Source organism: Brassica oleracea, chromosome C2 (assembly GCF_000695525.1).
Source record: "Brassica oleracea var. oleracea cultivar TO1000 chromosome C2, BOL, whole genome shotgun sequence".
In the NCBI taxonomy this organism is placed as follows: domain Eukaryota; kingdom Viridiplantae; phylum Streptophyta; class Magnoliopsida; order Brassicales; family Brassicaceae; genus Brassica; species Brassica oleracea.
The window spans coordinates 51,594,860-51,610,509 of record NC_027749.1 but is presented as its reverse complement, the minus strand read 5'-3'; the positions used below and the strand labels follow the sequence as shown (position 1 = coordinate 51,610,509).

General features: G+C 33.5%; 1 long non-coding RNA gene across 2 annotated transcripts; it reads left to right on the top strand.

The window, feature by feature from the left end:
- Nucleotides 1-5,388: 5,388 nt before the first annotated feature.
- Nucleotides 5,389-6,109, top strand: LOC106327573. Of its 2 annotated transcripts, none has more exons than XR_001267479.1 (2): nt 5,389-5,549; nt 5,670-6,109. It is a non-coding gene; the product is annotated as an uncharacterized LOC106327573 (long non-coding RNA). The 2 variants fall into 2 exon arrangements; XR_001267480.1 differs by having other exon boundaries at nt 5,398-5,549; nt 5,656-6,109.
- The last annotated feature ends 9,541 nt before the right edge of the window (nt 6,110-15,650 follow it).

Below are 15,650 nucleotides of genomic sequence, written 5' to 3'. Positions count from 1 at the left end.
AATCCGAACCAGAATAAACCAATTCGAAATTAAGCAGCTTTTATTTATTCTGAACTTTCTTACCGAATTTAACAGAGTTGAAATAGAACAGTCTGAAATTTAGTCCTCAGCATTTTACTCAGATTCAAAAATCTTAAGTAAAACTTTATACATACATATATAACTTTCTATTAACAGATTCGGATTCGATAAAGGCCAATCCAAGTTATCAGATTTAGTAAAAACCGATTAAACCCAACTTGGAAATTTGAATGCTCAGGACTGTGTTTATTTTTTAAATGTTACTATTTATTTTTTAGTTTTTTTTTTTTTTTTTTTTGTCAGCATTTATAGTTTAGTTGTAGATAATTCTCTCCGTTTCATATTAGTTGTCATTCTAGAATTTAAAATTTATTTTATTTTATGTGTCGTTTTATATTTCAATGCATTTCTTTACTAGTTTTCCAATTTTATCCATACTGTTCACGCTCATTAAATAATATACAAATAAAATTTTAATGTTTTTTCTAATCAGAAATTTAATGTTTTTTAATATGTCTGAAAAAAAGTCTAAAACGACAAATAATCTCACACGGAAGTATCCTTAAACTTTATTTTTCTTAACATTTACAAATATTAAATTTGAAATGAGAAGTGTTTGTTACAGCAATTTCTTATTTATTTTTAAATTTTAGATATATAGGTCAAAATAATTAAAAACTGAACTTAAGAGCATCATTATCGGAAAATAATGACGAATTTTTAACTATTATCTCATATATATTAAAAGAGAAGCATTACATCATTTGAGGTATCAATGTGTCATCACCACAATGAGTCGTAGAATCTTTAGAAAAATATGTTGGTCCATCCAAATATATAATAATTTTTTTATTAAGCTAACTATAAATTTGTTATTAATGTTTTTCATTCTTTCCTTAAATAAAAATTACAGAATTGCCTAATGTGGCTAAAGTATAAATGAAAATTAATGATTTTGAATCATAAAAATTTGATAAAAATTAGTGTATTCTTTATCATATTTGTTTACTTTCAATTAATAAAATAAATTAAACAACTACATTAACCATATAATAAAAATTTAAAATTTTCTGTATATGTTATATTTTGATTTTTTTAAAACGATTATAAATTACTAAAATTGTTAAAAGTCTCACATTCAAATTTTTGTGATTCATGGTTGAAAGGTTTTTGTTATGATAAAATATAAATGTTTACAAAATCATATAAGTAAAAAGTCTCATTCAACAAATATTAAGTGTAAAAGATGTGTATATATATATATATATATATATATATTAAAATTAAACTATATACCATCTACAATATATAAATATTTTAATTTCGAAATTTGCTTTGAACAAATATTTTGGTAAAAGTTATTGAACAAATATTGAAAACTTAATATTTAAATTTTAAACTTAGCTTTGATTTTTTTTAAAATTACTAAAACTATTAGTCACACAATGAAATTTTCTTTATCAGTTATTTTAAGTTTTTGTTATAAAAAATACAAATGATAAAATAACCATATGAATATAAAGCATCATTTAATATATATCTATACTAAAATACATATTGTGTATATGTTAACGTCATTTAAATTTAATTATATACAATAGAAAATAGAAAAAGTAATTGTTTGGATTAATGAAATGTATTTATATGTTCACATCAATTTAATTATATTTGTAATAGTTACTGACTTTTTAATTATTTAATATATTTTATTATTTTATAAATATGTAAAAGAACATATAATACATAAAAATAGTATATATAATGCTCGTTCCGCGCAAGGCGGAGATCTTAACCTAGTTATATTATTAAAAAGGAAAAAATTAAAAGAGATGAAGCAAGAGAATCTTAAAATCAAACTTTCCAAAATCTGTTTAGAACTGTAATTTCTTACTTGTTGCTTTTCATTAGCTTCATTTTCTAGTTTTAGTTAAGTTATAATCTATGCTATTATTTGCGAAGTAAGTTTTTGCAACAAATCTCTCACGTTAAAAGTTGGAGCGGTTAATATCGATACTACCCTTAATGAATAATTAGATTTATTAATATATACTTATATATAACTATAATAATCAATAATTAACCTAAAACTAGAGATTCTAGCCGCGTTACACGCGGTTTATTATTCTAAAAATTTATCATTTTATGTGCATGTGATTTATTGAATTTTATACTATATTATATTTTAAAAAATTGTATAGCCAATTTAAAAAATTTGTGTCATTTTTGTAGGCAGTTTAGATCATCGTAATTGAAAAAGATATGAATAGGAAGAACACAATTCTCAAATAATGCACTAAAAATAATATTAAAGATTAAGTTGTTAATGTGAAATATCAAATTTTTAACTATGGAATATCTACAACGATTTTTAATATGTTTGATTGTGCAATATTGAATTTAGTAAATCAGATTTAAGAATTTGTAAAGTGAAATGAATAGAAGTATATAAAATACATTATAAATTATATTAATATAATATTTTTTTGTCATCATATAATATCTAATTCATTTTTGTTATATTTTTTATTTTTATTTATTATTTTGAAATGTTAACTTATGATTGGTTGATTTTCTGATATCATATTTTCGTTTAAAAATTTAACATATTTTTAGGACAAAATAGTAATTGGTTGATTAACTGTCGTTTCTTATTAAAGGTATATTAATTACTTTTGGATATTTTATATTTATTAAAACAAAATGTTGTTTTATATTTTTTTTTATCAATTGCTATGTGATATTTTTAAGTGTGGTTGCATGCAGTATTCATAATTTAGTGTTTTTCTATTTAAAGTAGTTCATTTTTATAGGTTATATTTTATGTTTGATCCTTGTTGTTTTTCGAATTTTGGTGTTTTGTTACATAATGTTATATTTTATAAAGTTTATGAGTGAATGATGTTGAAATAATCTATAGAGTGGTGCGCTATTTAGTATTTTTGTGTTTTGGTTGTGGTTATTTATAGGAAGTGTATATTTTTGATAGATATTATGTGTAATTAATTAATTTTCTTCAACTTGGGTTTTAACTTTTAAGGAATTGATACAGCTATTAAATTTGGTTTTTTCATATGTTGCTTAGTTTTTTTCCTAGTTATTTTTGACCACTATTTTCATTTTTACATTGATCAAGTTTTTATTTAAATGCTACATTTAATTCTTTTGTGATTTCAAATATATTTAAAGTCTGTCAATTTGTGGGTAACTAATTGTTGTTTTTGTTTAGTTTTGATTTGTCTGCAAAGACTCCTAATGGATATTGATTTTTATAATTTATTGTTCACTTTTGTACATACATGGTTTTTATTTATTTTTTAAATATGAATAAATATAAAACTTTAATTTTAATTCAATATCACAATAATATTTTATAAAAAGTAATGGACATTAAATAGTTTTTTTGTTAGATAATAACAAATTAAATATTTAAGAATTATTTATAAAAAATTATAAATCCAACCCCACCCCTAAATACTAAACTTTAAACTCTAAATTAAATTAATTTTATTTTAAGAAATTTAATTTGCTTTTTAATTGGTTATTTTAAATCATATATAGATACCATGAAATGCTTATAGTCTCAAATCAATTTTATATTCTAGATTTTTGTGAATAATTTCAATTGTATCTAGCCAAAAAAATTAAAATTATCGTTCCATGTTGTCTCTTGCATGCCCATGGATTCAACAGAAATTCAAAAAGTTAACCTATTCCAGAATCTCCGAATCTTAAAATTTTATATAGCTTTAATTATTTGAAAGGCTTGAATTCTTTAAACTTTATTATTGTTGTTTAATTTCTATGTTAGTGTTTCAAATATTCTTTTACAGATATTAAGCTATATTCCTTGTTTGGAGTTTAGTTTGAGTCACAAGAGGGTTTCTAAAGAGAAGAACGTTTCCCCGTCTGTGTTTGACTCCAGGGGTGGATGTAGAGAAATATGTTGTTGGGGGCATAGCTAAAATTACTTATAGAACTAGGGATAAATTTGCTATAAACACAGGGGCATAACTAAAATTACTCTATGTTTTACACAGGATTTTGAAAAAGCACTGGGGGCAGTTGCCCCCCTCTTACGTAACCTGGCTCCGCCACTGTTTGACTCTGGTGGACTCAATAAACAATGGAACCAGATCGTCGATCGGAGGGTTCTTGAATCTGCTCTTGTTGTTCCTGTTTTGTTGGTGGATCAAGTTTGGGGAGACGAAATTGTAAAACAAAACACACTAACTTCTTAGTCGAGGTATCTTCTAGTTTTAGTGATCTCTTGTGTTTATGGTTCTGATAAACCTCTCTTGCAGGCTATAAATGTTGATAAAAAAACTGTTGCAAAATAGAACTTTGGACACACTTAACTTTCAGGCAAATTCCTCTGCCTTTTCTTTTTGGCTTTTTGATTTATATAGATATATAAAGAAGAGAGGACTCCGAGAATTAACCTATCTTTTAATTTACACAGTTATATTTTAAGTATTTGTTTTAAGAAAGTTTCTATTCACAGAAATTTTTATTTTTAAAAAGTTTTATTTAATTAGTGAAAATATTCATTTTTGGAAATTTTATTTTCGTAGACTCTGACATGTAACCGTTAATTTTTGTATTGCATTTTGTCGCATCTATCTTTAATCTTTTCCAATCATCAGCAAATGTGAAGGTTATTCGGTATAATCGCATGCTATTCTAGTATTGTTATTATGGAAAATCTAGTATCAAAATATATTCGGCTTTTGTAAATCGAATCTGTCTAGAGTAGTGTGTGTTTTATTATTTGCTTAAACCAGAGATATGAAACTAGAGTTTCAACTACTGTTGTGAGATTGATTACCCAAATATAGGAAAATATTTCTTTATCGGTTGATTTGTGGGGTATATGGAAACACATATGTCAATTGTTTGTGAAAAAATTATGAGGCCTACAAGGAAACACTCTTGTAACACGAGCTGCGAAAGTATACTTGAAGCACTTATATACCGCATAGCATTGGTTTGGTGATATATAGTGTTTTTAATGATTTTTAGCATCTCGATTTATCTTATATTGATCAATTTGATTGCATAGTATGGGTATATATTGCATTTGAATGCATAATTGCATAAAGTATGGTTTAAGCTGCACAATTGGAAGTTTGGTGCGAAAATGTGAGATTATCCTTTGAGAATTACAAAGTTTGTGGACGATACGAAATCCATCAAGTGACGAGGGACCTTTTGTGCAATTTAGAGAGGTCTGGAATGTAGAATTGAAAGATTTGGGTTGATTTGAGAGGACAGTTTTTAGTAATTCGATAGGTTTGGGTTAACATAGTAAATAGCCGAAAGGTGAAGGGCCAGATTTGAAAAACTCTAAACCCCCCCCCTTCCCCTTCCCTCGTTGTCGAGCCTCCTCCGTGATGAGAATTGAGAAGACGAGCTACTGTTGCGGTGTAACGGACACGGTAGCCTAGAGGTGAGAGCAAAACGCGGAGGAGTAAACGACGTCGCCATCTCGGGATCATCTGACAAACCAATCATGAATCCTTTTTCTTCCGGTAATTGGATCCTCTTCTTTCCATTTCTGTCTCTGCTTTTGATCATATATGAATGAGAGAAGGATCAGGGCAGTTTTGAAATTTACTTAATTGTGTGATTCTGAAGTTAATATGTTTCAGGGACATGATTAGATCCATAAGAGCTTGCAAAACAGCTGCTGAGGAGCGTGGTGTTGTGAGAAAAGAGTGTGCTGATATCAAAGCATCTATTAACGAGAATGACCCACATGATAGGCACCGTAACCTCGCCAAGCTCATGTTCATACACATGCTTGGTTACCCTACACACTTTAGTTAGGTGGAGAGTTTGAAGCTTGTTGCATCTCCTGGCTTTCCAGAGAAGAGGATTGGTTATCTCAGGTTGATGCTGCTTCTTGACGAGAGACGAGAAATGCTTGTCCCAAATTCATTAAAACAGTACTCCCTCCGTATTTATTTAAATGACGATTTGTTTGTTTCACTATACTTGACGCTTTGCAGAAATCAATGCAAATTATAGTGACAAAAGACTATATTTACCCTATATTCAATTTGATATACGACATAAGATTGTTAATTAATGAAGGATAGAAAATGTAATGTACTAAATGACTTAATTTGTGTGAAACTTTTACAACATCATATAAAAGAAAACAGAGGGAGTATCATTTACTAATATTTACTAGTGTTGAGTCAACAAGGCTTATACTCCCATGGACTTTGCATTAGATTCTTGTTCAGTGTTAGTGAAACAAGGCTCACAGTCGAATGGGGAAACAAGGCTCTTTAACTAACTGAATTCGATATTGTACATTAGAGGTTCTGATGTAAACTTTCAACTGTAAATTACCAACTTTGTAATAAACCCAATGAATGTCCATAACAAAAAAAAACATTATCACAAGCTATCACATTTTTAATTTTTCTACGTAATCGTATTTGTGTTTCTTGATTTGTCTGTCCCTTGTAAACAAGAATTGTAAAGTTGTAAACGCACACCAACAAAGCCTCCTCTTGGCAACTATTCTTAGATTAGTGATTGCAGGTATAAAATAGCAATGAATGCGACAATGGAAACCAACGAGATATGATACGATTTGGATTGGTTGCCCAAAGACGATTGAAAATAATTGGACTGAAAATGAGATAACACATCAATGAAGGTTCTATAATTGAAGATTTTGTTTAATAATCAAAGGTACTTGTTTGACACAAAGTAACAAAAGATTATAATAATCTATAATGACACTTGTGCTAAACGTGCCAAAAGTTGGAAACTCATAATAAACATACTCCAAGGTACTAATACTACTGGTTTAAGAAAGACCAAGTAGAGGAATATTAAGATTAAGAGTTGCATTTAGAAGAAGGCATACTACTCCTCCTCCTCCTCCTCCTCTGTGCTGACAGTTACAGCTGGAGAGTTGTTCCCAGGGGGGACTTCCACCGCGGCTTCTACTGGTGCAAGTTGAGCTTGATCCCATATCCCCATAGGATCGTTGATTCCATTTCTTAATACAGTGACATACATCATGATCTCGTTCAATCTCTCAACAGTAATGTTTGGCTGCGGAAAAAAGGGAAAACAAAGAAATGACAAACAGGAATCAAAAAAATAAAAGAAGAAATATCATTTTTGCACAGACAATTCCTACTTACGTCATTGGCATAACCACGAAGTGAGTGAAGACTGGCATCCCTCAACCGATACAAAACCTGAAGTGTTTCTTGCCTTAGAATAATAAACTCGTCAGCCATCACCTGGAGAGAGAGAAGAAACATAATAACATATCATAAGCGATAATTGCTGAGTGCTTTGGGCATTTGCAAGCAGACACTACCGAACGGAAGCAGTACCCAATGATTATGTAACTCATTTAAATCTACAGAACAATAGAATTCAAAAACCAACAACAACTCCGCAACTAACTAAGCGAGCAAAAGTCTATCGGATCTGCTAAATAATTCTATAACAAAGTTATGAAGGATCAGGGAGAGCAAGAAAAAAACAAAAACAAAAAGCTCTAAAAGAACAGACGGCAGATTCTTACTTCTGAGTCGGGAGAACAAGGGATCGGAGAGATAAAGAGTCGGAGGCAGCAAGTCGAACAGATAGTTTCTAAACGCGTTTCCCAAAGATAAATAGCAGACACTTATTTGACCTATCCGAATAGTTTACGTTTATACCCTTGATGTAAAGGTATAGTAATTTTTAAAAGTTGGTTTATGAACAAGCATATCGTTTTTTTTTTCCTTACATAAGCGACGTTAGTGTTCTTACAAATGTGTAGTTGCAAATTAAATATTTAATACGCATTTATGCATATCTTATATACTCTCCTATATGTATCATTTTAAAAGGTGTTTAAGGTTTTTGTTCAAATATTAAGAAAACACAAATTTTTATGTAATTGACTTTTGTTACATAAAATAACATTAAATAAAACTAATTCAATCAATAAAAAAAATGCAGTATTTTTATAATTGATCAAAATTTTTAAATGACATTAAATTTCACTTAGAATTGTGAGAACATCACTTATTTTAAAACAAAATCAAAATCCTTAACACCAATTAAACTGGTACGGAATGAGTAATTAACAATCGTAGAAACTAGAACTTGGACAATAAGAAAATCCTTATATACACACGGAATTCCTCAAAGAATACTCTTATCAAAAATCGTTTAAACATATTTGACAGCTCTGTTTAATCATCTTTATGTGACTACACACGTATATCACGGCTTATCAATCCTTAACTACTCAAAGAACTCAAGAACTATAACCCAGTTTCTACCCTTACTGTTCTCTCGTAATTTCACTTTCTCTCAAAATCATAACGCCTTGATATCTCTTAGAAAACAACATCTTTCTACGGTTCCCACTCTCTTATATCCTTGGAAATACGAAGATTCTCCCAAATCTTCTTTTCATATCTTTTTCTTCTTTTCCATAACTGTTTAGATCACGATCACGTCTTTCTCGAGTTACTAAACTGATCATCTCAACCTCCAATCATCTAGAACCCAAGCCACCTTAAACCGGCTTCAACTTCTCGTGAATCTTGGTTCAACAATCTCCCCATTTTTATCTGCACGAGTTACTCATTCCTAAACATGCAAAAACATTTTATACAAAAACTCACCACACCGAAGTAAGCACATTAGTCACTCTCTAATAAGCTCAAATGTTCATCGCCCTTTCTTCCAACAATAAAACGGATGACATAAAACAAAGTCTTATACTGAATCAAAAACAAGCAACGTCAAACACAACTGAGCACGGATACGGCTAAGCTAAGCACCATGCATGACATAAACTTCTCCCCCAGAATGCGAGACTTGTCAGATAAAAACAAATTCATTGAGACACCTTGACTCCCCCATAAGCTTATCATCATCAAGCATGTGACTAACCTCTCTCTGATGCGCCGGAATCTGATGAATAAAGTTCGGAAGGCAGACATCAGAGTCATCCAATAGGTTGCTAACACCATAGTGGATCTGAGATAATAGCAGTTCACTAAAGTTTACATGCTTCCTCATGACCAAGGAACCGAACAATCTGAGACGCTCTTGTACCCTATCATCTGACTCCTCCCCTGGAATCCAATTAGTGTTGCATATGTGGTAAAGTTGACGGTACACAAGACATAGATCTTCGATGGCGAACCCATTCCATTGATCACAGAGTTCACCAGTGAGAAGTGATATATAGTGATTCAGATATGTGAGTTTCCAATCCTCAAAATCCTCATCATCTTGCATGTCAAACATTTAATTCACCACATTTGACGAGACTTGAAACAACTCACCCCGAATTTGAGCGATAGAACCCCCTTCATCAAGATTCGCAAGAAACTCTCTGATCAAGATATGAGAGAAAGCAGGAATGTGTGCCACGGTGGCTCTCCAACCAAAACTGTCAATGAGGTTCATGGCTGCTTGAAGCTCAAGTATGTGCTCCGGAATGAAAGTTTGACGATGAAATCCCCTAAGACTGAGTCTCTGGTATTTCTTGTTAACAGAGACGAATCGATCTGAGGTCATTAGATCTATCTTAGAAGAGATACATGTTTCTGAAACACTTTATCTTAAACAATACGGTCAGTAAGACAAGATAATAAGACCCATATGTTTTCCACTCAATTCACACACACAAACCACTAATTACTTATTCAGCACAAATTCAAGACCATTTTAATCGCATATGTTCGGTTAAGACTCTAAATGGTAGCTAACAACCAAATACTTCCAATTTCTTGGGTGTAAATCATACACATAAAGACCAACAAGACACACAATTCTCATTCAGCTTATACCAACTAAACTCCTCTACCAGAAAAAAGATAACCACACAATCGAATCATTTTTCCTCTAATAGTTAACTCACACCATCTCATAGTTAACTTATTATTTGTAACCAAAGATACTGCAGTTCTCAGTCGAGATGTAATCTTATCAAAACTAATGTGGTACCTCTTTCCCTCAAAATTCAGTTTGAATCACTCATCAAAACCTTAGCCAACGAATTATTCATGTCATTGAAAGAGTTATCCTATTGTCTTAAAGCTTATTGACAATGTACCTCGTTAGAGACTAACACATTCTTGGGCACTGCTTTTCTCAGCTGAGATGCATTCATACCATTCCTTTTTTTTAAGTATTCAATGATTCATTTGATTTGTTTGCTCTAAGAATTCAACAGGCCTCCTCTTAATAGTCTATAAACTTGACTATTTTAAACATGAGTGAGTCTTTTGCTCATAGGAGGATTTATAAGGAATAATTCATTTATCTTTGATGGCTTTGGTGCAACTCAGTCCAAACAGTGATCAAAATCATACACAAATTGTTGTAACAGCCTGAACTAACATGAGTGTTTATGTTTCTGAGACTGATTTTGTGATTTTCAACCAAAGTTTCTAAGATAGGTTGATACTCTCCACTAGGGCTACATGTACTTCTTGGACTAAAATGGTTTATCATTTACACAAGGAAATTATTTTGGTTACAATTGATTGTCTTAAAGGTAGCGAATCCCAACAGGCTCTCACGAATACAAGAGACTACTGAGATCCATGGGTTTTTGGAACAAATCCAATAGTTGGTTTTCTGAGGTTTTGTGCCTGAAAATGGTTAATTTTTCATCCAACAGGTTAAACACAAAGTGGAGCTTAACAGCAATGTGTCTACCGCAAACATATGCTTTCTGTTTAGCAACAATGTTTTCACGTCTTGCGTCATTATGAATTTCTCCCAGAGTTAGTGATCTTACCGTAGCAGTTTATCAGATGTCTCATCCACAGAATCTGAACGCATCTTTTACCAAGCTCAAACTGTTCTCGTAGTATCACCAGAGAGGGGTCGTGGTTGTCACCCATGTACAGTTCTTGTACCTTCGCCCATCACCCATCACACAACACTGCACAACAAGCATCCTTGTCAGTAAATTCATAAAAGTTACAGACAAGTTGTTTTCGAATGTAACCAATCACTCGTTTTACTCCATGAAGATAATGTGGATTGAAGATCATTTATGTGTCTTCACACAGACTCAAATCAATACATAGTTGAGGTTGACTTTCGGTAATGTAGACGAGACTGATCGTTAACGCTTTGTTGTATTGGACTACCGCATCGATGATGCCCCTCTGACTGATCAGCTTACTTGACTCATTGTCAAAATGTTTGGTCAAGCTCCTGGATTTAAATTCATGATACATGTCTCTCTACTGAGAACCAAGGAAGTATTTCAATTCTCTTGTGATGTTCATCTGATACTCGTGTTTCCATTGGTATGGACAGTTTTCGGTGTTTGTATCGAAGGCAGTTGAGAGTTGAGTAGCATTAGCTTGATGCTCTTCGTCCAAAGGATCACCGCAGCACTGCAAGCATCTCAAGTATGACTGTGATATCCATACTTTTGACTGAGACAATTCCACCATCTCACTTTCCATGATAACTTGCCATTGCGAAGTGTCCTTACTTGTTGTTTGTTTCTCCTCTGTTCCTAATATTTGAGACGTTTTTCACATATAGCAGTTACTTCATGTTCGAACTCCGGAGAGAATTACCTTGCCATCCTCATCTACCGCTGTGCACTCAGTTTTGGTGAACATCACCATCAGACTTTCATCACACAATTGACTGATGCTAATGAGGTTTGATTTTCATCCTTCCACCAAATAGACATTGATGAGAGATGGTTGCTACAGATGTTTAATTGAACCAACTCCTTGGACTCTTCCTTTTTTTGCCATCTCCAGACATAACCTTTTTACTAGTTGTCTAAGCCAGATTTGTGAGTAGGCCATCATTTCTTGTCATGTGTCGCGAACACCCACTGTCGAAGTACCATGCTCTTGCCAGGTCCTGATCATTTGTGATATAGACTCTTTTGAACTATTTTCTTTCAATAAAGCATTTTCCCGCTTTCTAGGTTTGACGAACCTTCCTGAGAAATCTGTAGCATAACGCTTTCTTATGCCTCATTCTTCCACAAGCAAAATAACCTATGCGTTTATCAACTGGTAGTGTCTCTACCTTCTATGATGTCACCTTCCTGATGTCAGTCTCTTGTGTTCTTCGTGTAGTCGCCGTTGCACTCACTTGTCCTGTTGTCATTTGTGTTGCTTTTGGATATTTCGGTCCAAAACATTCACCAAGTACATTTATTGTAACTTGCTCCTTTAAGAGTTTTTTTCCATGTACGAACATAGTAGACGCATATTCCTTCCCATTGTATTCCAATCCCCATATAGCTTTTTGTGGTTGTCCGAAACTCAAAAGTTGATCAAGATCTTTAGTTCCTCTTCTCAACATCCGAATCTTTTTGTGGTTTTCAGTCAAATCTTGTTCCAGCCCTCGAACTTTGGTTTGTTATTCAGTGTAAGCTTCCCACATCTTGGCTATCCAATCTTCCAATGTAAGATTCTTTTGTTTTTCATCAACCAGCTCCTTTTCTATACCCTTCATGATTCTCAACATATTTCCGGATTCAGGTGCTTTGTTCTCTTTGTCACCTGATTCGATAGAGTCAATCGTCAGGATGTTGACATGAGCCTTATGTATAGTTGTGTCCTTTATCAGCTATTTTTGTGACTGAGTTTCATACAATGATCATACAACTCACGATAATCCTTCTTAACATCTATCTCATCCGCTTCATCGTAGTGTCACGTGTCCGAGTCTGAGGTTTAGTTTTCAGCTCCCACTAGTGCTACAAAGTTCAGCAGAAGATCCTTGTTATTTCCCTCATCTTCAGATTCAGTTTCTCCGAGGCACAATAAGGATTTGCCTCCATTCTTCTTCTCGAGGTTTGGACATTCCATCTTGAGATGCCCACTCTTTTGCATTCAGCACATTTCAGTTCTTTCCTTTTAAACAGCAGACATTCGCGCTGAAAGTGGCAAAATCCTTCACACTCATGACATTGTAAGTCCTTTTTCCATTCATGTATGTCTTCATAGGTCCTTGCGTTTCTCTGAGTTCCACCATGGTTGGTACATCTGAAAACTCCTTGACACTCCTTTGTCAAGCCGTTTCACAATGTTGTTGAAGCTTATTGCCATCAGACTGACATCAGCTTCTAGCTTCTTTACCCTTTCATCTTCAGCGTTCGCCGTGAATGCACTTCCTTTAACCGGAAGAGGTTGATCTTGAGTCCGCTCTAGTTCAAATGACATGAGTAATCCCATTAGTTTGTCGAACTTGGTATTATCCGAGTTCATGGTCGCCTTGATGACAGCCTTGTAAGATTCAAACCGCTTGGGAAGACATCTGATAAGCATCTTTACAAGCTTCTTTTCTTTGTACATTTTTTCTCAGCACGTCTGTCTCATTTTCAATCGTGTTCAGTTTGTTTGTGAAGCTTCCAAGAGGTTCATCTTCTTCCATTCTTAGATTCTCCCACTTAGTCTTAAGATGGTCAAGGCGAGTCATTTTAACACTAGAATCTCCTTCAAAGTAGTTCACTAGTGTGTCCCACATATCTTTGGCCGATTCACAACCTTGTATAATCTTGAATTGATCTATATCAACGGCAGAGAAGATGGTAGAAATGGCATTTGAGTTCCATTTTGACGCATTTTTTTCTTCAGTCGTCCATTGCTCCAACAGCTTGGACACTTTTTTTCTCTTCTCATCCATCATGGTAGGCTCAGTCCAGCCATTAACAACAGAATCCCATGTCTCCTCATCAATACCGCGAATGATATACCTTATTTTGATATTGCAGTGTCCAAAATTTGATCCATCCAGCATGATCGGCTTCTGCACTGAGATTAGTTCCTTCATATGATCCATGTTCTTCCCAAGATCTCAACTTGTAAACGATGTAGATATCGAAGAGGTTGAACGCTCTGATACCAAATGTAGAAACTAGAACTTGGACAATACGAAAATACGAAAATACTTGTGCACACACGAAATTCCTCAAAAAATACTCTTATTAAAAATAGTTTAAACAGACTTGATAGCTCTGTTTAATCAGGTTTATGTGACTACACACACGTGTATCAGGATTGATCATAGAAAGCGCAACCTCTTTCTACGATTCCCATTCTTCTGTATCCTTGGCAATATGAAGATTCTCTTTTAGGCTAGTTTTCCTCACCAGCAAGAACGAACTTCTATGTGTTAAGCAAAGAAGAACATAAGATCTATTCCAGTAGTTAGCTAGAATCTTGGACGTCCGGGGACCTACTTTGTGGGCTTTTTCTGGTCCCCCCCCCTGAGCTGGAGGGTGCTTGTGAATCTTCTTTACATATCTTTCTCCTCTTTTCCATAACTTTTAGATCACGATCACGTATTTCTCGAGTTAATAAACCGATCATCTCAACCTTTAATCGTTTTGAACCGAAGCTACTTTAAAATGGCTTCAACTTCTCACGAATCTTGATTCAACAGCTATATTAATTTAGGTATTGAAATGATCACGATAACGGTGATGAACACATAATATACTACAACGCATTGAAAACTGGAAAGTACTTTCTTATGATGCCACGTCAGCAGAGCCTACTTTAAAAATTGACATGTGTCCAGCTTTTAAAACTCTCGCAAAGTTCTGTTTTCATTGTTTTGCATTTATGGGCAAATGTGATTTCTGTTATTTGAACTGCTAACGTTTGAGCTTAGTACTAATAGGCCCAACAAATCATGCAGGAAATGAATCCATTTCATCGTCCATATATATAAAGGGGAATATGGGCTTTATGACTTTCTAAAAATATTATGCTCATATAAAAATTTTCCAAGGTACACACTCTACCCTAGCATTAAATAACCGTCTTCTTCCTCTCACCATCTCTTGCTATCCCCCTGCTATAAGCTTCACCGTAACGCTTCCATTAGAGTTACTACCATATCTTTAAGTCTTCACTTTAAAGCTTAATACGCACTCTTCCCACTAAGTCACATTTAATATCCCACAATCCTCTCATCGCTCGATTGAAATCGTATTCCTATAAATAAGCATGACAATCTCCGTTATTCCCATCACTACAACATCCTGACCTTTACATCACGCTTCAAATCTCATCAAACAACAATGGCGTCATCCCAAGTCTCACTTGCTGAATTGAAAACTGGGTGTTCTAGACACAGTGTCGTCAAGACGTGTAATGTGAATAAAGGTGGTGAGGTAATCGGAGTTGACATGCTTCAGTCTCAACATCCATCAGGTAGAACCCCACCGAATGCGTTAGCACCGGAGCGCAAATCCTTGGAGAGATACATAAGTTCCAAGTTTTTTTTAGCTTCAGCGCACCTGAAATTTTCCCAAGGAAAGCGACGGTGTCGGTAGAGGTGTCAAATGGTCGGGCCGTCCAATGGTTGCCATGTCCATATACAAACGGGCTTAATATGGACAAACTCATTTTTCCCATTGGTTTTTATTGGATAAAATGTGGAAGACCATTAAGAAAATGGTCTTTGTTGGTTTTGGGCTTTATGGACGTAGACTGTCCAATGGTCACAAAACCTAGGGTTTCTAAAATTTAAGTTTTTCCGCTAAAATCGTAAAATTGATTTTTCGCTTAAATTTTGATATCAAATTTTCCCGCCAGAACCAGAAAATCGAGTTTTTCCGTCAGAACCGCAAAATTAAGTTTTTCTTC